Here is a 23,722-nt window from a genome sequence, read left to right as displayed (position 1 = left end):
ATAACAGTTCAAGAAAAATTCCAAACCTTCATCAGAAGATTGAACTCACAGAATGGAAAAAAATCACTCCACCAAGCTACTGCTACATCATTTTCTGGAAAACAATTATGATGCAATATACTGGTTCAGGCTCTAAACAGAGAACTGAGTGTATATAGATAATTGACTTTTCCAAGGTCTGGTTTATACAGGAAGCAAGAGGGTCTGAAAGCACATGTTCTACAAGATCTGCATTCAGACACAAATTAGATTTCAGCCACACTAAAGAAGGGAAAAGCTGACTGACAGAGTAAGCTGAATTGATTGGCAGACCTGCGTTTTGACAGGAGACATAAATAGAAGAAGAAACAAGACAGTGTGAAGCTGCTTTGAAAGGAGCATGACAAAGCACTGGTCAGTCTGACAACTTGAAACTGTCTGGATCTTGGTGGAAAAAAAAGCAGCACAGGTTTAAAGAAGGTCCCTGCACCACTTTGAGTTTCTAGAAGTATTGTGATCCCTAGGGAAGAGGAAGAAAGAGAGTCCCTCTCCCTTCTCACCCAGTCAGGACACATGGAGATGAAACTGCTGCCCACCACGGGCTTTCTGCATCCATTTTCTGTTTTAGGTATTGAAATGTAATGAGAAAACAGGAGACTAACCTCATTAGCTGACCTTGACCTCCAGAACAGAATCTTGTCACTGAGGCCCAAAGGACATCTCTACACTTTCCAATTTAAGCGGTGTCAATACAGGGTACATTGTCATAGCGCTGATTACATCCTGTGTCCAGATAGCTTTGTAGTTGCACCAGAGGCAGCTTTAAAAACAGTGGAGATTGGTTAATCAGGAATCTAATGTTTAGGATCATGGTGTAATCATGGGGATTATAAGATTCTCAGAGGTGCTGTGGAATTTGGGCAAAACCTTAGCTACTTCACATTCCAGCCTTTTGGCACTTTTATCACATGAGGTGATTTCCCTGTTAATAAGGCTGAATGCAATTCCTGAATCCCACGTTTCCACCAGTTACTTTTAGAGAATACAGTGAGCAGAGATACTAACTATGCCTTAGATCAACAACAGGTGTCCTGGGTGTTAGTTTCTCCTATAATCAAAGTCTATAAATCATTGAACATTAAAAAACAGTGACTTTGCTCAGTCATCCCAACATTTTATAAAATGTACTTAATAAATTTTATGTGTTTTGACATGTGAGCTTTTCTTTCCTGAATGTGATATATTTCAAGACTTAAATTGAAGTCACATTAAATTGTTTTTCGGATTTCTTGTTTAAATATTTCAACTTTTTTCATAAATATGCCTATGACTGTACAAAATGTTGGGTTTCATTGTGGCATTTTCATACACACATAAAATACATTTTAATCATGTCCATCCCCCATGACTGTGGTCCATGCTCCCTGCTCCCCACCCCCTCCTCGTGTCCAGCAGTCTATGTCCTGTGTTTATGTCTCCTTTTCCCCTTAGATTCCACAAATTACAGAATAAGAATTGCATAGAATCCTCCCTGTTTTCACTTGTGAGTATAGTCTCTAACTGCATCCATTTTCCTATAAAACCCTCAAGTTATCTTTCTTTATAGCTGAGTAATACTCTATTGTGTAAAAATACCACATTTTTCTTATCCACTCTCATAAATGAAAGAAATAAGATCCACAAGTGTAAACACTGTACTGTCTCCCTAGTGTAAGAACATGAAAGAGTAAATCAAACTAAAAGGTACAATAGATATTGTGAAAGAGAAAGAAACTGCTCAATAAGAAAGAATAACTGGGATGAAGGAAAGGAGAAAAGAAAGAAAGCAGGAAAAAAATACACATATAAGATAGCTAAGATAATTATACTAATTTTTATTGGTTTACTGAAAGGAATAGTTAATGCTTAATTGTTTGATCAATCTTGCATGCCTATATCTGGCAATCTGAACAACTACTTTGAAGATAATAATAAGTAATACAACAACCATTGTTGCTTTCCTATCATCTTGCTTTGAAATTCTGTATCATTTTTGTAGGTTTTGTGTTTTGTCTTTGTCTTTGTTTTCGTTATTTTGTTTTTGTTCTTTTCTCTTTTAATAATAATAAGATGAATAAAGAATAATACATAAATTCTCCCTGCTTTATCTGCACTCTCTCTAGTTCCATCACTGTGCTCACCTAAGTTCTGTTTCATGAGACAGGCCTTAAAGATTCTCCAGATTTTCATAATCCTTCCCTCAAGATACCTTGGTAACCCTCCAAGGGTTACCAAGACTTTGAGTAAGGCCAATTTTATATTTACATTTCTGTTGCACAGTATTAAACTCACTTATCAAGACCATTGCTTAAGGCACCTGGCATATCCAGATACCTCTAGATGTCCCTTTGCTGGGAGTTCTTTGTGTTCCCGCATCTAATGGTGTTCCCACATCTAAAATTAGCAAAAAGTTGTATTTCTTATCTGAATTATTTATCAGTTAAATCTATGTACCTATTAAGACAATTAAACTAGGATTTAGTGATAAAACTGAAGTTGGGTCCGATTGAACTGATCCAATAAAATTCATGTACATGACATTACCTTTAACTTTGGTTAAATCAATAAAACACAGGCTCATTCTGACAAGAGTGGACAGTTAAATTTAAGGTATTTTTCATGCATGAGCAGAACATAAAATAAAATCATCCAAATCATCCTTTTCCTGTGTTTGTGTTCCAAGTGTTTGTGTTATACTTTTACAACTAATCAAAGTCCACTTTCAAGTAACGCTTCACAAGTCATGCCTTATAAACAGAGTGAATATGTACCTTGGCCTATGATGGATGTCATAAAACATCAAAATACATTAAATACACCTAACCTACTGAACATCACAGCAATTTCTTTTATAAAAACCTATTTTTCTTGAAAAATTATGTATGAAAAGTTTGTCATCTCTGATTTAAGATAAATTATTTCCTATTAAACTTACTCAATTTTTCAAAACTAAGAAAATAGTTTTTATTGCTGGCAAAATGTTAAATACAAACAGAATTTGTCTAATATAATTCTCTCAAAAGCATTATGAGGTCAAGTATCCCATTATATTTCATTGACTTCAGAAAGTTGTGTCACCATACTGGAGGACCAAATTCTCCAGTAAGACAATTAGAAACCACAGACTTGGAGTTCAATAAACTAAAGGATACCTATATCTATACCTACATCTTCTATACCTACAACTCTAATTATACTGTCAAAAGAATGATTAAGTCTTTTAATAAAATAAGTATCTCCAAAATAGCAACCATCAAGTGGCATTGTTACCAATGTGAAAATTAGCAAAAAGTTGTATTTCTTATCTGAATTATTTATCAGTTAAATCTATGTACCTATTAAGACAATTAAACTAGGATTTAGTGATAAAACTGAAGTTGGATCCGATTGAACTGATCCAATAAAATTCATGTACATGACATTACCTTTAACTTTGGTTAAATCAATAAAACTCTAAAGCCTTGAATTCTTTCCCCTGTAATACAGAGGGAAGCTATTTCCTTCCATCTTCTATTTCTGAGTTATGAGATAAAATCACATACATGACCTCTACTACAGACCTTTCAAGAATGCTCAAAATTTTTAAATGGGAAAAGGGGGCTGGGGATAGAGCTTGGTGAAAGACCCTGAATTCTTCATACTACAAAAAAAGGATGATTATCCAAATAGAAGTTATTATGTATATCTCTACCTAATAAATAATAATTTTTCCTAAATTAAAAAATGAAAGTTCAAGGCCACCTGGTTACCAAGTGCCAGGATCAAATTTTATTCATTTTTTCCCAAAAATCACATATTTAACATCATTAGCTTAGTGTCAGCAATTTCCAAACATATTCATAGAAGAATGTTTTTGCTATTGCTACAAAATTAAGAAGTTTTACCATTATTATTTTAGAAGTTTAAAATACCAGATATTTCAAGTTGTTTTTCTTCTCTCATTTGATAGAATTTGTCTATAAAAATAAAACTTTGATTTTATACACCCTAAGGAAATATAAGAACAAATATTAGCTCTATACATATAAAAGAGATTCCTCCCTGCCTCACTGTTGTGATGATATCTTTGTTTTTATCTGATGTGTACTATAGGTAATGCTCGATATCATTTTAAACAAACTTTCCTAAGTTACCCTAGCTCATTGCCAGAGCAAAGTCAGGTGTTCGCACATTTAAAATAAACTGCACAGGAAGAAATTGGACTGCAAGAAATTGGTACAATTTCAGGTACTTCTGCAGATATATTTCACAATTCTCAAGTGTCTTGGGTCTAAGGAAGAGGAACCATGGAAAAACTTCTAAAAGCTCTTACATTGTAGATACTTCACCACAGTTCCTGTTGCTCTCTCTGTCGCTTTCCCTCTCATCTTTGCTGATGAAAGTATCCTAGGCTCATCTTTGCCTTAGTACTTTAACACTTGCTCTTTATTTGCCTCCTTTCATGACTGATTCCTTCTAGTTCCTTGCCAGTTCTAATTCCCTTTCACTTTTTGCCCATCTAACAGATATTATCACATAAACCTCTTAATTTTCCTTTGAAGCATTTATTATAACTATCATTAATCTTCTTACTGCTTTTACTATTCTGCTGTTTGTCCTTTGTAACCCATTTTATTTTCCTTCTAAGAATTTACTAGAACTATTACTCATCTTCTTAGTATGGTCTTTACTATTAAGATGTTTGTCCTTCTCCTGCAGAATTTTAGCTTCATGAACATAGGCATCTTCTAGAATATTGATCGCTGCTCAAAGCCTAGCAAAGTTCCTAGAATACAGCAATAATTGAGAATTTATATTGAGTAAGGAATAAAGCCATTTAAATAAGACATTCTCTATAAGCAGGTATTATTAAAAATGTATCTTCCAAAATTACAAAGGTATGCCGGGCATGGTGGCACATGCCTGTAATCCCAGCACTCGGGAGGCTGAGGCAGGAGGATCGTTGCAAGTTTGAGACCAGCCTGGGGTACAAAGTGAGCTCAAGGCCAGCCTGAACTGCATAGTGAGACTCTGTCTCAAACAGACAAAAAAAAGTTTACAAAGGTAATCAAATTGAGCTATGTAGATGAGTCAGTCTGCAGAAACAGATTTATAGCAGAAGTGGGAACAATGAGTATTTGGGTCACTTCTTACTGGTACCTTCAGAATCTTCTCAGACCCTATCATACATACACCACTTGCATTTGATGATGGACTGTGCTGTACACATTCAACTTTAGGACTCAGTGGGTCAAACATCACCCAGAACCAGTGTCAAGTGTTCAGTTCCTACTAAGGCCCAGTAGCAGACCAGGAACAGGAACCGTTTCTCAAAGGGAGAGTAGTTGTCTACAAATCATGGCGTAGCCTTGCTACAAAATCCTAAGGGTATCTGCTAAGATTCACCTGTGGGGACCTGTCAAAGATTCCAAGTAACATCTTTATTTGCCCTTGACACTTTAAGTATCATTAAACCTGCTGGATCATATGGCTCAAGTGGAAAAGCAGCCTGCACAGCGGACTTGACCTTTTGTAAATCCTTCTGTTGTTCTCAGCTCCACTCAGAATAGCATCTTTCTTAGTCACTCAGTAAATGGGCTGCTCTACTACACAAAAGGCAAGAATGCATTACCTTCAAAATCCGAATAGGATTACTAGGCATTGTGCCTCTTTCTGGGCTATAGAAAGATATAGGTGTAATAATTTATCCTTCACTAAGGAAGGGATATTTCTGCATGCCCCACATCATTGGACTCTTACAAATGTCACTGAGGTAGAGCACTCTTGACTTTTATCTGGATTTATTTTCCATATTCAATATGCAAATGTCCTTCCAACAAGTCCAAAATGGTTATTACATCTTGCTTACTTGATACAAGCAGCATAATGTCAGTGATTAATGGGCCAGTGTGAAACCTTGTGGAAGAGAAAGATGACCAAGACCCCTGTTGACTAAATTGTTACACAGGCTAGATGGTTGATATATACCTGTGGAAGGAAAGTAAAGAGGTACTGTTAGCCTTAGCAGTTGAAAACAAATTGCTTCTGGTGGACCTTATGAATAGGTACAGGGAAAAAAGGGAATTTTTCCAAATCAGCAGCTGCATACCAGTCACCACAAAATGTGTTAATCTGCTCAAGCAAAGAAACCACATCTGGCATAGCACATGCAATTGGAGTCATCTCTTGATTAAGCTTATGGTATCTATGTACACTCCCCAACATCCATCTGTTTTTCACACAGGCCAACAACTAGGTAAATGGGGCTGTGCTGGGCACTCATATCTTTCAACCCCTCACGGAGGCACTAATCTCTGAAGTCCCTCCAGAGATGAAATATTGCTTCTGATTTACTGTCTTCTCAGAAAGAGGCAACTATAATAGTTTCCATTTTTCCATTCTTACCATAGTAGCCCTCACTCCACAGATTAGGGAATCACCAATATTGAGATTCTGCAAAGTACTAAGTATGTCTACCCCAATTATGCATTCTAGTACTGGAGAAATGACCATAGGATGGGTTTGTGGACATATTGGACCCACTGTGAGTCATACCTTGCAGAGGTCCCTACTCTTATTGGATGACCACAATGATAGGATGCTTTGGATCTCCTGGAATCAATATCAGTTCAGAACTGGTGTCCAGTGGTCCACAAGATGGCTCATCATTTCCTTTTCCTCAATGTATGGTTACACTAGTGAACTGCTGGAGGTACCTTTGGGGAAGTTTGAAAGAAAGATTGACTACATAATTTTTTGGTGGTACACTAGGATTCCTCTTCAAGGAGATCTGGACTTCCCTTTATTGCAGGGTTCAGGGTTTGAAAACTAGTTTATATCTGGCCATGGACATGACTCTCTGTTGCTAAGATTTGATAAAGACTTTTGTTTTCATAAATCCAGTAAAAATTTAGCAAGTTTCTAATTTCATTTCTAGGAACACCTTCAATAATTAGCCAATGTCATAGGTTTACATATTTTAGACCATTTCAATCAACGTTTTGCTGCTGCCACTTGGCCCCATCAGTCAGGGACCCATTATACGCATTTCATTTGTTTCCCAATTTGGTGACTGCAGTGCCTACCATAAAGCCTGGCATACAAAGAAGAGCAGTTACAGAACTCCTTAAGGGTACCAGCATTCCCTCACTTACCTTCTTTTTAAGGGTTAGTTAAGGGCACATTTGCTGAACCCTGCTGTAATAAGACAATCTCTAAAAACATGTATTAGGCTAAACATACCTTTAAAAATTTTCAAATGTAATCAGATGGCCTGAGCTGCTAGATAAGTCAATCTGAAGACATCTAGGTGTCAGCTCCCAGGTCTAAAACTACACAATACATATAAGTTAGCCTTAACATTGGCACCCTGAATAACTCACACCAATAACCCTGTTTACCATGGGAAGGCTAGGAATCAATCCAATGAAGGATATAAAAGACCTCTGTGTTGAAAAATACAGTACTCTGAAAAAGGAGATTGAAAAGGATATCAGAAAATAGAAATGTTTTTTAGAAATAGTAGGAATAATATATTAATAGATATTAATATCCCTTGATCTTGGATAGGAAGAACCAATATAGCCAAAATGACCACACTCGCAAAATGGTTATCCAGGCTTAATGCATTTCCAATCAAAGTTCAAAGAATGGATATCTCACAAAGTTAGAGAAAACAATCCTAAAATTCATTTGGAAACAGAGGAGAACTATAATAACAGAGGCAATTCTGAGAAACAAAGGCAAGGGAGGAGGCATCACAATCCTTCATTTGAAATTATACTGTAAAGCTACTGTGATAAAAATAGCATGCTACTGGCAAAAAAACTAGACCTGATGATCAAGTGAACAGACTAAAAGATGCATAATCAACTTCAGATATGCTCAGCCACTTTATTTTTGGCAAAGTTGCCAAACACATTCTCAGCAAGAAAGACATTCTTTTTAATAAATGGTGCTAGAAAAACTGGATCTGCACATCATAAAGATTAAAATTGGACTCATATCTTTCACCTTGCACTAAACTAAATTTGAAATGGGTCAAAGGTCTAAATATAAAAACAAACATTAAATCTGCTGGAAGATAGGTTAGGTGTAACTCTTGAAGACATAAAGACTTCATGAATAAAACCCCAATCACACAGGAACTGTCACAAAGAATCAACAACTGGGATCTCATCTTATTAAAAAACTTTTACACAGCAAAAGAAACCACCAACAGAGTAAAAAGACAACCCACAATGTGGGATAAAATGTTTGCCAGCTGTTCCTCAAACAAAGGAATATTATTGAGAACATATAAAGAACTCAAAAAAATCAGACCTCCCAAATTAAAGATCCCAATCCAAAAATGGTCATCTGAGATAAATACATACTTCTCAGATGAAGAAATACAAATAGCAGATAAATATCTGAAAAATGTTCAACATCACAGGACATTTGAGAGATACAAATTAAAACACTGAGCTTCCGTCTCACACCAGAAAGAATGGCTATCATCAACAAATCAAGCAAAACAAATGCTGGAGGGGCTTCAGGAGAAAAGGATTTCTTGATCACTGTTTGTGTGAGTGTAGACTGGTGCAATCACTGTAGAAATTAAAAAAAAAAAAAAAAAAAAGATTGGAGGTCCCATTTGACCCAGATATTCTCCTGGTTATCTTCCCAGAAGATTTGAAAGCATCATACCCCATTGATATATGTGCACACATGTTTACAGCAGCACAATTTGTAATAGCTAGCTCTTGTAAACAACCCAAATGCCCATCAACCAAAATGTCCATCAACCAAGGATTGGACAAAAAAGATGTGCTCTTTTTGTACAATGGAATACAACTTAGCCATGAAGAAGGATAAATTGCAGACTTTTATAGGTAAATGTATGCAACTTGGACCATACTCATAAGTGAAACAAAGCAGATGCACATGTGCAAACATCATATTGTCTCTCTAGTGCGAGAAGCTGAAACAGTAAATAAGATCCACAATGTACAATAGATATTATAAAATAAGACAAAACTATTTCAAAGGAAAGAGAAACTGAGCTGCAGAAAAGAGACAAAAAGGAAAGGAAAAAGAAAACAACAACAACAAAAGTGATCCTGAGCCTTGGTGAGCCTCAGGAACTTCAGTGAGCTGCTCAAGAGGGGGAAAACTCCCCCTGCCCCACCCCACCATCAAGGGACTGATCCTAAGCCTCTGTGTGCCACAGGAGCTTCAATGAGCTGCTCAGCAGGGGAGAAATTCCCCCCTCAACCCCTACCACAGCTGGTGAGCCTTGGGAGGAAGCTCAGGAACTTCAGTCAGTTGACTGAGAAGGGAGAAATTCTGCCCTCCACCACTGTGGGAGTAACAGTGAGCCTCGGCAATCTTGGTGGTGGGAGAGGAGAAACCACCCCCCCACTGCTCCCAGGCCATCCAGGGAGCCTCAGTCTGGAGGATCCCTGATGACTGACCCATATTCCTGCACTATGGGTCAGGCAGACAGCATGGGAAGCACTCGGGACACAGTAACTGTCTTGAATGGAGGAACCCAGGATAAATCTGTTCTAACAAGGAGAAACACTTTGCATACAAACTCCTAATTTATGGTTGGTTCTGTTATATAACTATGGAGTTTGCTTTTATGATCTAAAATACAAAATCAATAGTTACCACAGTTGGTCAGTTTCTAAGTTGTGATTATTACTAATTATATTACTGTAGCAATATTGTAATCAGCTGTTCTCCCTTAAATAACAATACTAGAAAGCTCTGGGGTACTAACCTCACCACAGCCCTATGTCAAAAGACTGGGGACTGAGCAAAACACAAACCAATATCTCACACTCAATTAATTGGGAAGGTAGGATTTTGGATGTACACAAACCATGAAACTCCTACATATAGAAGCTATCCCTGGAGTACAGAGTATTCCTGGACAGGCATTGTTACTAGTGATATAGCTATCCACTACCAAAACTCACAAGGATCACCACAGAACACAAAATTTTAAAAAAAAATTTTTTTGAGTAGAAAATGTCAAAATGAAGGAGCAAAATGTAATTTCACACATCTAGCCCACTCATACCAAGTCTAGAAGACACTGACATAGAAGAAATTAGAAGTCACACCTGAAATTTTTGAAATGATAGCAATGGAAGAAACAACTCCATCAGGCTATAGAAGAAATCAGATCAGAAATAAACTCTCAGGTGAAAAAGAAATGACAATAATGAAAGAATTGCTCAGCACATCTAAAGGAGACATAGACTAAAATATAGAGGAGCAGACACAAATGGTGGAAATCTTGATTGAACAATATAGGAAAGAATTAGAATGCATGAAACAGATTCAAAGAGATATCCAGGAAATTAAAAATTCTACTGAAAGCTGGAAAGCCACTTGAAGGAAATTGAAGATAAACTTTCAGACCTTGAAGACAGCATTGCATCTATCCATAGCAAAAGGAAAGATCTCTTAAAAATAACAAGGAACCAGGAGATAACAATTCAACAGCTGAAAGATGAGATAAAGAAAAAGAAATATATTACTGATAGGTGTCAACGAAAGAGCAGGAGGCAATACAGAAGACATAAAAAAATTTACAGAAGAATTAGTAGATAATTTCCCAAGAATGGGAAAAGAATCTTACATACAGTTAAGTTAGACATATATAATTACAATGAGCCATAACCTAAAGAAATCATGACCAAAATAAAACTACACCAAGACATATACTAATCAAGATTCCAGAAATTTAGCACAAGAACAGAATATACAAAGCTGTTAGAGAAAACAAATAGACCATCTATAAAGAAAGGACCATCAGAATCATGGCAGATTTCTCAACACAAACTGTCAAGTCAAGAAGAGCTTGGAATGAAGTCTTTCAGGTCCTGAAAGCAAACAATTTCCAACTCAGATTGAAGTTCCCTGAAAAATTATCTTTCAAAAATAATGGAGAAATAAGATACTTTCACAACAAAGAATAAATGAAAAAATTCATGGCCACTAAGCCAACGCTTCAAAGAATACTGAAAGATAATCTAAAAAGAGATAAAAATGACCACATTTCCAAGAACAACAACACAAAGAAACCACCAAGCAGGGCAAGCAATTAAACAGATGGGAAAAGTAGGGAACCAACAGCAGGAAAATAACATGACAAAGATAAGCCAATACATATAAGTAATAATCATTAATGCAAATGGCCTAAATTCACTAATCAAAAGACAGAATGGCAGAGTAGATGAAGAAACAAAATCCAACAATATGCTGTATATAAGAAAAAAATATTTATATGTGTATACACAGGATAGCTAAGATAGTTATACCACTGATTTCTATTACTTTATTAAAAGGAACAGTTAATGTTTAATTGTGTGATCAATCTTACATGCCTATATTTGTTCATCTGAGTAACCAATTTGAAGATATTAGTGTGTAAGACAAGCACCATTTTTAATTTTCTATCACCTTGTCTGAAATTCTATATTGCTTGTATTGTTTCTGTATTCTTTGCAAATGTCTGTGCATTTGTTAATATGTTTTAGTTCTTTTACCTTTAAAATGAAAAAAGAAACACATTTAACTCAAAAGAAAATTCATAGACTGAAAGTCAAAGGATGGAAAGTAATATTCTATGTGACAGGAATCCAGAAAAAAGCAGGGGTAGCTATCCTGTTTACTGACAATGTGAACTTCAAACCAAGAATGATCAAAAGCAATAAAGAAGATCACCAAATACTAGTGAGGGGAAAACTGCAAGAAGAAGAGTTAACCATAAACATATATGCACCAAATGCAGGAGCACCCAACCATAAAAGACAATTATTAATAGGCATGAAAACTAAAATAAGAAATAACGCAATCATATGGGGAAATTTAATACTCCATTGTCACAAAGAGATAGATCAACTAAACAAAAAATCAGAAAAGAAATAACAGAACTGAACCAATTGTGAAAAAATTCATTTTGACATTTATCTAGTATCCCAGCCAATGACATCAGAATATATATTCTTCACAATTGCACATGGGACATTTTCTGAAATACTCTACATACTAGCCTATAGAACATGCTTAAATAGATGCAAAGGAATTGAAATTATCCCATGCATATTATCTGAAAATAGTGCAATGAAACTGGAAATTATTGACAAAAGAATTCATAAAAACTCCATAAACACATGGAAATTAAATAATACCCTCCTGAACAATCAATGTGTCACAGATGAAATCAAATAAGAAATTAAACAATATCTACAATCAAGCAAAAAAGCAAATACAACTTACCAGAACCTGTGGGACGCAATGAAAGAAGTCCTCAGAGGGAAATTTATAGCAATGCATTCTCATATTAGGAAAACAGAACAAAAACAAATAAACAGCCTTGTACTGTACCTCAAGCTTCTAGAAAAGAAGAGAAAGTCAAGCCTAAACCCCAAAGAAGGGAGGAAATTATAAAGATCAGAGCAGAAATTAAAACAATGGAAAGAAAGAAAACAATACAAAGAATTAATGAATCAAAGAGTTGGTTCTTTGGTTCTTTAAAATGAAACTTATAAACCCCTAGCCAACCTTATACAAAAAAGGAAAGAAAAAAAATTAAATTCATGCAATAAGGAATAAAAAGGGTAAAATCACTACAGATGCTGTGCTAATTCAAGAGATCATTAATATCTGTGGCAAAAATCTTTACTCTCATAGCATGGAAAAGACAGAAGAAATGGAGAGATTCCTAAATATGTATAAATTACCAAAGCTGAATCAAGAAGATATAAAAACTCTGAATAACACAATATCAGTCAATGAAATTGAAAATGCAGTCAACACCAACAAAGAAAAACCCAGGTCCTGATGAATTCACAGCTGAATACTACAAGAAATCTGGACAAGATTTGACACCAATACTCCTCAAACTCTTTAACGAAATAAAAGGGGAAGCAATTCTCCCTGAAGCAATTCTCCCTAACTCATGCCTGGAGGCAAATATTACACTGATATCAAACCAGAGAAAGACCGAGCCACAAAAGAAAACTACAGGCCAATCTCCCTGATGAACATAGATGCAACACTCCTCAAAAAAATTCTAGCAAACAGGATGCAGTAAATAATCAAGAAGATTATACATCATGAGCAAGTGGGATTCATCCCAGGAATTCAGGGATGTTTCAATATACAAAAGTCAATAAATGTAATGCACAAAATAAACAGAGTCAAAGACAAAAATCACATGATTGCCTCAGTAGATGCGGAAAAAGCTTTTGATTCATGATAAAAACCCTACAGAAAATCATGATAGATGCTCTTTACCTCAATCTCATAAAAGCCATCTATAATTAACCAAAAGCCAACATCATATTAAAGGACAAAAACTGAAAGCTTTCACATTAAAATCAGGAACAAGAAAAGGAAATCCACTTTCACAACTCTTTTTCAGTATAGTTCTGGAAATATTAGCCAGAGCAATTACAGGCTAATTGCTCTATGAACATGGGTGCACATATATCACTGTGTTATGATGCTTTCAGATTTTCTGGACAAATACCCGGAAGGGGAATAGCTGGGTCAAAAGGAACCTTTAATCCTAGTTTTGTGAGGAATTTCTACACTGATTTACACAGTGGTTGCACCAGGGGAAAAATAAAAAGAATAAGGATAGGAAAGATGTGAAATTATCATTATTTGCAGATAACATGATACTCTACTTAGAAGGCACCAAACACTCCACCAAAAGAATTCTAGATTTAATAACCAAATTCAGTAACGTAGCTAGATACAAAGTCAACACTCAAAAATCAATAGCATTCCTGTACACAAACAACAAACTCACTGAGAGAGAAATTAGGAAAACCACACCCTTCATAATAGCACCAAAAAAAATGAAATACTTAGGAATCAATCTAATACAGAAAGTAAAAGAACTACAGTGAAAACTACAGTGCTCTGAAAAAAGAAATTGAAGGGGATTTCAGAAAATGGAAAGATATTCCTTGCTCATTGATAGGAAGAACTCACATTGTGAAAATGGCCATAGTTCCAAAACTGTTATACAGATTCAATGCAATCCCGATCAAAATACTATTGGTATGTCTCACAGATTTACAGAAAACATTCCTAAAATTCATGTGGAGCCAGAAGAGAACTAGAATAGCAAAAACAATCCTGGGAAATGAAAGAAATATAGGATGCACCACAATCCCTAACTTGAAATTATACTACAAAGCTACTGTGGTAAAATCAACATGATACTGGCAAAATAACAGCCATGAGGATCAACATAATAGATTTGAAAATGCAGACACAGCTACAAGCACACTCAGCCATCTCATCTTTGACAAAGGGCCCAAACATGTTCACTGGAAGAAAGATAGCCTATTTAATAAGTGGTACTGGAAAAACTGGTTTTCCACATGCTAAACTAAAACTAGACCCATGTCTATCATTATGCACTAAACTAAAATGAAAGTGGATTAAAGATCTAAACATTAAAACAGAAATATTAAATCTACTGGAATAGAAGGTAGGTAGAAATCTTAAAGACATGGGTGTAAGCAGATAGTTCATTAACAAAAACCAAACTGCATGGAAAATATTCCAAAGAATCAACAACTGGGATCTCATGTTATTAAACAGTTTTTGCACATCAAAATTAATCACCAACAGAGTGAGAAGAAAACCTAGGAATTGGGAAAAATTTAGCCAACTGTCCCTCAGACAAAGGACTTCTATTTAGAACATATAAAGAATTTTTAAAAATCAGGCCCCCCAAATTCAAAGTCCCAATCCAAAAATTGGCACCAAAAAATGAAATACACACTTCTCAGATGAAGAACTAAAAATAGCACATAAATATATGAAAAAATGTTCAACATCATTGGTCATTTGAGAAATCCAAAAAAACAACACTGAGATGCCATCTCACCCCAGAAAGAATGGCTATCATAAAGAAATCAACCCATTACAAATGCTGGAGGGGCTGTGGGGAGAAAGGAACACTTCTCTACTGTTGGTGGTACTGTAGACTGCTGCAACCACTGTGTAAATCAGTGTAGAAATTCCTCACAAAACTAGGATTAAAGGTTCCTTTTGACCCAGCTATTCCCCTTCTGGGTGTTTGTCCAGAAAATCTGAAAGCATCATAACACAGTGATATATGTGCACCCATGTTCATAGCAGTACAATTTGTCATTCCTAAATCCTGGAAACAATCCAAATGCCCATCAACTGAGAATGAATAAAAAAAATGTGGTATTTTTATACAATGGAGTATTACTCAGCTGTAAAGAAACATAAACTCAAGGCTTTTACAGGTAAATGGATGCAACTAGAGACCATACTCATAAGAGTATAAATCACACCCACATGTGTAAACACCATATTGTCTCCCTAATGGAAGAAACTGAAAGAGTAAACAAAAGATAAAAGTACAATAGATATTGTAAAAGGGAAAAAAAAACTGCTGAAAAGGAAAGAACTGGGATAAGGGAAAGGAGAAAAGCAAGAAATGAATGAATATATATAAATGTATATACAAAAGATAGCTAATATAATTGTACTACTAATTTCTATTGGTTTATTAAAAGGAACAGTTAATGCTTATTTTTTAAACAATTTTTGACCAAATTTGCATGCTTATATCTGGTAATTTGAACGACTACTTTGAAGATAACAATGTGCAATACAACAACCATGTTGATTTCTGATCATCTTGTTTTGGAATTCTCTATCATTTTTAAAGTTTTTTATTTTTATTCTCTTTAAAGTAAAAAACTTAAAAAATTAACTATGTACATGCACACAAGATAGTTAAGATAGTCATACTACTAATTTCTATTAGTTCATTAAAAACAAAGGTTTGTGCTCATATTGTTTGGACAATTAAATACCCATGTCTTGTACTCTGAGTAACTAATTTAAAGATAGCATATGCTATGTATTAACTATTGTTACTCTCCTATTATTTTGTTTTGAAATTTTGTTTCATTTTTTTCACTTAAAAATTTAAAAAAATCATTTCTGCCAAATTGAATTTACAAAGAAATAGGATTAAAATATTTTAAAAAATTCTCAATATAGCATTAAGAAAGTTAAGAAAGTTAAATTATAGCAATGTATTCAGAAATGGAAGATATTCCAAAATTCATCAGATGGGTATTAAATAAGCATATATGCATATATGTGTCTGTTTATGTTCAAGACTGAAAAATCTTCAAGCTACAAAACATCAGTACAACAGCACCTAGATTTTAAAGAAAAAATACATGAAGTATGCTATAACCTTAGTCATTTGGAAAATTTCTCTGTGATTAAAAGCTGTAGATATTCTAGTTGTAAGAAAATACACTAGGCAAAGTCTAAGTTTATGAAATTTCACTATTTACAGTTAAAAATGAAGATGAAAAGCATTGGCTCATAAAGGATAATGTTTAAATTATGTTGTTTAAAATAACAATGTCAAGCTCCCAAGCACACAATCCCTAGGCTATGTGCCTCCACCTACCTATTCCTGGCTTCACAGATGTGGACTGCAGGATGACCCGTGTTTCACCACCCACTGGCAAGTCTTGCTCACAGTGCATCTTGGCAAGATCTGCAGGCCCTGATCAGACGTCTGTGTCTTTGTTAAATATTTCACACAAAGGAGTAGACCTATAAAAATAATGAAGTTGTTCATAAGTTTGCATGAGGATTTTATTTTGCAATCTAGACCTTTCTCTCATCACTCTGCATTATTATTCTTTCAATCTGCTCTCATAGTATGTAATTATTTCATAGTATAGTCAAATATCACCCCAGAATCTAACAGTATAGTTTTCAATAGTCATTACCAAAAAATATACACATAAAGCTTAAAGAAAGTCCAAACAGAGGAAATTTAAAGCATTCCACAACTTTCCTCCTCTTTCTCCTTAATACTTACTAATATAATTCTGAGTACCCTACTCAGTCCTACTTAAGTAAGTTATGGACCTCAAACACTGATAAACCTTGCCAAACACATGTATGTCATGTGTGTATGCATAATATCAAGTTCTTCTTAGAATTCAGAGCTCCGGGTGGAGAGGATACTGGTACAGCTGATGCTGCTACAGCTAAGTGTATTTGATAAGGTTGTTCCTTTGGATTTGAATGCAAAAGCTGAGTACTTGAATCAAGTGTGCTGCCAAGATGAAGGGGCATTGCAAGGGTCATGCTGATAGGAACAGGGAGCAAGTTGGACAGTGTGTCCCTTTTCCCTCCACCAGTCTCCTAGTTCAGTCTTCAGTACCTCCTATGGGCAAACATAACCCAAGAGCAGGAGACAAAAGGTAAATATATTATGCAGAGTCATAGCACCAATATTAGCAAGCAAAGCACAGACAGGTGGATTTAGAGCTGAGTGACAAGAACACACTCCTCTCCTACTTGGTCTCAGGGCTCAGCTATCTCTTTACTGTCTGTCACTTGGCAGCTACTCAAGACTGGTCAGTTGAAGAATTCCACTTGTTTACCACTGAAAATAGATATAGACTTCAGGTTATGAATGTTGAAATAGATCACACAAGTCACCCACTAAATCTCCACGAAGAGAAGCAAAGAACCAGATGCTAAAGATGAATAAACACAACTTCGATCATACTAACATTTTAACTGACAAAATATAAATATAAATTGGGCCATAGTTTTCTGAGACTCTAAAGAATAACAAAATGAATCCCAATAAGCTATTACTTTCTTACAGTATAAATACTGTGCCCCATTTCTCAATAATTGAAGTACTGAAGAACCAGCCTGTTGATTTTCACAAACTTCTTTCCTTTCTCTCCACTATTACTTTTCCCTTCAGTATGTCTACTCAGAAGGAAATGTAGAATTCTGCTGCTTTTTTCACTGCTCTCTGAAGGTTTGGTAGTGAAGAACACAGAACCACTGACTGAATTCTGAAGTCTACCAGTAAAACTCTCTGAAATTAGACAAGAGAGAGTGCAGAGTCCCAACCACACCCAGAGAAAGGCACAGATTTCCTGGGTAGTAGTGTTACAGGCATCAAATGCACTGTTCTGGATCATGCGCTTGCTGGCTGAGTTGTAGGACATGACCAATATCCTGTAGAAATTAGAAATATTCCTGAAGACCCATTATAACACCACAGAAGATACAGGAGATAGCACTGGAGGAGAAAACATGTGGCCAAGCCATTTCTTTTGCCTGCAATGTAGTAGCTAACCAAAGGAGCTTCCACAGTAAAGCTATGCAAGGGAGAAAAAATTTAAATGGAATTTCTAAAAGGAAATGTTCAAAGAGTTCAGAATAATAGTAACCTCAAAGAAAATACAAAAAGTTTACTACTTCTTTTTAGAAAGCTCAAAAAAGAGCTTCAGTGGTGCCTAGAAAAAATTACGATTTACGAATAGATAAAAATCATGTCTTCAGAATTTGAGAAAAAATAAATATACCAGAGTCTAAGTTAAACCATATAGAATATAAATATAAATTTTATTCATTACTCAATCCAGACATTTGAGTAGATAAGAAAAATAAACCAAAAAAAGCCATAGCAGTAATTGAAGTGTGCGAAATAATAAACTGGAACTCAAACAATACAGCAAGCAAAAAGAAAGTGAGGGGATTTCTATCCTACTGGCTAGAGGCAGTGGTGCTCATAGGACACTTGGAACATGTACAGAAGGAATAACAAGCACTCATAAATGAGGGTGATCAAAGACTCAAATATAAGAAGGCAATTTGAAGTCTACCAGCTGAATTCTAGTATGAGGGGTATTTAGAAAAAGAATCAGGGCCACCCCTAAATCCCACCAAAGCTTATATCCCTCATCCACTACCCATGCCATCCTGGGAAATGCTCTAAAGACTTGAACAAAGAAGCCAAGTAGAATAGTGGTGGTTGGGCTACAACCAGCACACAACCTAATAATGACCAACCAGAGCCCACCTGTCCTAACTCCCTGCACACTGGGGGAAAGAACCCACTGGTGAGATGTTTGCTGACCAGTGCACTGGAGAAACTGACAGCCAGAGAATCATCCCAAAGGCAGAGACTGAGTCAAGACTGGTGGGCCTTTGGGAAGGGGAGGGAAGAGGAGGAAATGGAAAAGGAAAAGGAAAAAGAAAAGGTACTCCTATCTGGGGAGAAGACACCAGAGCAGTACCAAAAGGAAAAGGGAAAGGGAAAGGAAATGAAAGGAAAGGGAAAGGAAGGGAAGGAAAGGAAAGGGAAGGGAAAAGGGGAGGGAAAGGGAAAGAAAATGGGAAGGGAAATGGAAAGGGTAAAGGGAAGGAAAAGGAAGGGAAGGGATGGGGAAAGAGAAGAAAACAAGAGAGGAGAGAAGGAATGAGAAAGGGAAGAGAAAGAAGAAAGGAAAGGAAAGGAGAGGCGAAGAGAGGCAAGGCAAGGCAAGGCAAGGCAAAGCCCTAGTTAGGGGCCAAACACTAATAAACATGTGGCTCATGAATTGCATCACGGAAGCAATTGTTGTGACTTGTGTGTTCCAGGGAGGAGAACAGACCCCGGAGCAGTAGCAAAGTAGACACTCTCCCAGCACCACCTCAACACTGATGAGCTCTGCCACCCAGATGCCTTGTCCATTGCCTGCATTTCAGATGGCCACAGCACTCAGTGCCCAAACCCTTCCACCACCAGCCCAAATCCGCTGAGCTCTGTGACCCTCAGTGCTGACCCGAGGCACCCCAAATGACTAGGTTGGATTGAAAATTTTTATGGGACCCGTACAGACTGGCATGGGCAGAGAGCCAGCAATGATTTGTGTGGCCAGAGCACAGCACAATTACCCAGAGAAGTATGGGAAGAGCAGACGTAAGCAGCTGCAGGGATTATCACAGATGGAAGGGAGCAGACACTGAGAAGGCCCCTTCACAAGTCACTGGAAGACTGGATACTTGACACCCCGCTATGCCCACCCAACACCCCCTCAATGCAATTGAAAGTTTTTGATCATAAGACTGAGACAAAAACCTTCTAGCTAGCCTAGGCCACAGGAGCACAACTAAAACCAAGCAAAGCACTGCCTGCAGAGAAAGGAGAGGTGGGTCCACTGGTCCATCCAGACCTCCAAGCACCTTCGCTCACTGTCAGGCAAGAGAAAAATAAATTTAGAAGAAACACCTCAAAGACCAGTAAACACATTCCACTTCCTGAACTTAAACACAGAAGACGAGCTCAGCCTCACACAATTGTTACAAGTCAGTGTCTCCATTTCCCTAGGAGGAAATGGAGAAATACTACATACACAAACACTGGCCAAATACTGCATATATAAACAAGACTAAAAAAAACTCTTTGTGTGTGTGTGTGTATGTATGTGTGTGTGTTTATTTCTCTCTGTTTTCTTTTTTTCCCATTCATTTGGCATATGTATGTCTTGTATGTATATGTGAAAGAGACTAATAATGAATTAATGCTTTAGTTTAGATAGTATCTCTCAACAAAGTCCTATCTCTTTTCTTTCTTCAATTTGCTATTATCTCTTTTTCTTTCCTTCTTTCTGAATTATTCTCTTCCTTTTCTTTTCAATTTTTTACTCCCACTTTCCAGCCTACTTGCCATCAGTACTATAGTGCAGTCTTTCCAGGTAACTGCACATAAAGTAAAATCAGTAAAACAATTTTTAAGTTATGCAACTGATACTTAGTTTGTTCTATAGATGATGATGTAACTAATACAAAGTCTCTCCTTGCAATACAGCGACCAGGACAGATCATATTACATTGAATAGAGTGAAGATGTGTACAAATTCTAAAATATAACCCAAGCCAGGGTCACATCACAGGGAAACATACACTAAATAGTTTTTCTGTCTTAACTGATCCTCAATCATCACCACAAAAACAATAGAAACAGAAGGAAAAGAGGCAAAAAGATGCCTCCACAAAAGCTGACTTCATAGGCACTGAAGTGGAGGAAGTCACAGGCAAAGAACTCAAAACAATGGCTAAACTGTATGAAGATATTTAAAAGTAACAAGTCTAAAAGATGTTCAGTGAGCTCAAAGAGGCTGTAAATGAATAAACGAATTAACAAAATATTTAACATCTAAAAGAATACACAGACCTTATTCAATTAAACAAGATGTTATAAGAAATGAATCACAATTTAATAAAGAACTGGATATTATGAAATAAAATCAACCAGAACCCAGGTTATTAAAAATTCAATGGAAAGTATGGGCAAAAGAAATGATCAGTTTAAGGAAAGAATGTCAGACTTGAATACAAGGTTAATGTAGTAGATGATGTAGTCAGTGATATGCTAAAAACAAGATACCATATAAACTGGGTCTATCAGTCACTGGCCTTAAAAAAACCTAAGAATTACAGGAATACTAGAAGGTGTTATAAAATGTATTTAAAAATTCACTGAAATCATACCAAAATTTTTTCCAAATCTAGCAAAAGAATTGAGTAGGAATCCCAAATAGCCATAACCAGAAAAAAATTTCTTCATAACACACCATAGCCAAAATTCCAGAAATTCAGCACAAATAGAGAATACTAAAACCTCTTTTAAAAAAAACATCGAAAGCAAGCCATTTAAAACAATAGCAATGTCAGGAAACATTGGAGTAAAGTTTTTCAAGGTATAAGAAAAAAAAATTGCAACACACATTAATGTATCCTGTAAAATAATCTTCAAAAGTTTATGGAAAAATAGACTAGCCATGATAAAAAAACAGCTAGAGCAATTCATGAGCCAGCCTCACAGAAAGCATTCAAGGGAATCCTAGACAGAGAAAGTGAGGTCAAAGTGACTAAACAGCCCAAAGAAAAGAATACAACTAACTGGCAGAGTAGTTCAACAAAAGAGAAAAAATAAAGGAATCAGCTAGTGGAAAAATAATACAAGCCATGATTCAGTAAATACCTTTCTATAATAACTCTCAAAATAGACAGTCTTAACCCTCAGTCAAAAGATACAGGTTAGCGTATTGGACCGAACAACAAAATTTGATTATATGTTACCTACAAAAGACAAACTTCATCCATAAAGAAATACATAGACTAACAATGAAAGCATGGAAAATGACACTCTGGGCAACAGAAAACTAAAATGCAGCAGGATAGCTGTCCTATTTTCATGCCAAGTGGATTTCAAGCCAAAACCGTTAAGAAGAGACAAAGAAGATCACTGCATATGGTAAAAAAAAAAAAAAAATTCAACATGAAGACATAACAATTGCAAGTAAGTACGTACTGAATGCTGAAATACCCTATTTCATGAAACAAACACGATAGGACATAAAATGTCAGATAAACAGCATTATAATCATAGTGGGGGACTTTAATACCCCACTCTAACAAATAGGACAACCAGACAAAGAAATCAATTAAGAAATACCAGAGTTGAACCACACTGTTGAGCAAACAGATGTAACAGACACTAAGCTATTTCATCTAACACATCTTCACAGCGGCATGTGGAACGTTCTCCAAAATAGACCGTATCGTAGGCTATGACGCATGATTAAGTAAATACAAAAGAACTGAAATGATCTCTTACACACTATCAGATCGTAGAGGAATAAAAATAAAAATCAACAGTGAATGAAACCATAGAAACTACGCAAACAAACGGACATGAAGTAAGGGACTTTTTCATAATGAATGAGTCACACAAGAAACCAAGGGGAAAAGTTAAAAGTTCTTAGAACCAAATGACAATGACAGCACAACATACCAAAATCTATGGGCTATAATGAGAGGGAAGTTTATGGTTGTGAATGTCCATATTAGAAAAACAGAATGAACCCCCCAAAAATGACCTAATTATGCTTTGCTATGTATGAAAACCAAACAAAACCAATTTAATTCAAAACTTGGAGAAGAGAAGAAATTTTAAAAGTCAGATATGAAATTGAGATTAAAAATGCAAAGTATCAATGAAATAAAGAATTAATTCTTTGAAAAGATAAACAAGATTGTTAAGCCCTTAGCCAAATTTACCAAAAGAATAAAAGATTCATATCAATGAGATTAGAAACAAAAAGGGTAAAATCACAGTGCATACCCCTAAAATCCAGAGGACTGTAAGAAACTAATTCAAAAATTTATATTCCAATAAGTAAGAGAATCTAGATGCAATGGATAAATGCCTAGACACACATTAACTACCAAAAGTGAATGAAGAAAATATAAAAATCCTGTACAGACCAATAATAGGCAATAAAATAGACAGTAATACAAACCCAACCAACCAAGAAAACCCCAAGACTTGATTTACCACAGAATTTTAGCAGAATTTCAGGGAAGAATTAATGTTGATACTCCTCATACTCTTCCGTGAACTTGAAAGGGAAAGAATGTTGCCAAACTTAATACTTTAAGCTAGCATTACCCTGATCCCAAAATGAGATAAGGACACGATGAAACAAAACTACAGCTCAATTTCTTTAATTAACATAGCTGTAAAGATCTTCAGCAAGATACTTGTAAACAAAATGCAACAAACCACATACATCATGATCAAGTTAGCATCATTCCAGATGCAAAGTGGTTCAAAATAAATCATATAAATGTAACACAAAATCACATGATTATCTCAATAGATGCAAAAAGGTCTTTGACAAAATCCAACATCCATTCATATTAAAAACACTGAAGAAAATAGGTACAGGAGGACTTTGTCTCAACTGATAAAAACCATTTATGACACACCCATGACTGACATCGTACTAAAGAGAGGAATTTAAAAGCATTCTCTCTAAATCTGAAACAAGACCAGAGT

The 23,722-nt window shown here is 35.8% G+C and overlaps 1 long non-coding RNA gene across 1 annotated transcript in view; it reads right to left on the bottom strand.

The window, feature by feature from the left end:
* LOC106147078 overlaps nucleotides 1-23,277 on the bottom strand; it is a 190,106-nt gene extending 166,829 nt beyond the window's left edge. Inside the window, exons 1-2 of the long non-coding RNA XR_001231808.1 lie at nucleotides 23,219-23,277; nucleotides 16,484-16,632 (exon numbers count right to left, since the gene is read on the bottom strand). This is a non-coding gene — a long non-coding RNA (uncharacterized LOC106147078). The remainder of the gene's footprint in view (nucleotides 1-16,483; nucleotides 16,633-23,218) is intronic.
* Between the last annotated feature and the right edge of the window lie 445 nt (nucleotides 23,278-23,722).

Source organism: Chinchilla lanigera, unplaced genomic scaffold (assembly GCF_000276665.1).
Source record: "Chinchilla lanigera isolate Chin_1 unplaced genomic scaffold, ChiLan1.0 scaffold00007, whole genome shotgun sequence".
Lineage (NCBI taxonomy): Eukaryota > Metazoa > Chordata > Mammalia > Rodentia > Chinchillidae > Chinchilla > Chinchilla lanigera.
The sequence above is the reverse complement of the archived record's forward strand: the minus strand, read 5'-3'. Positions and strand labels throughout refer to the sequence as shown.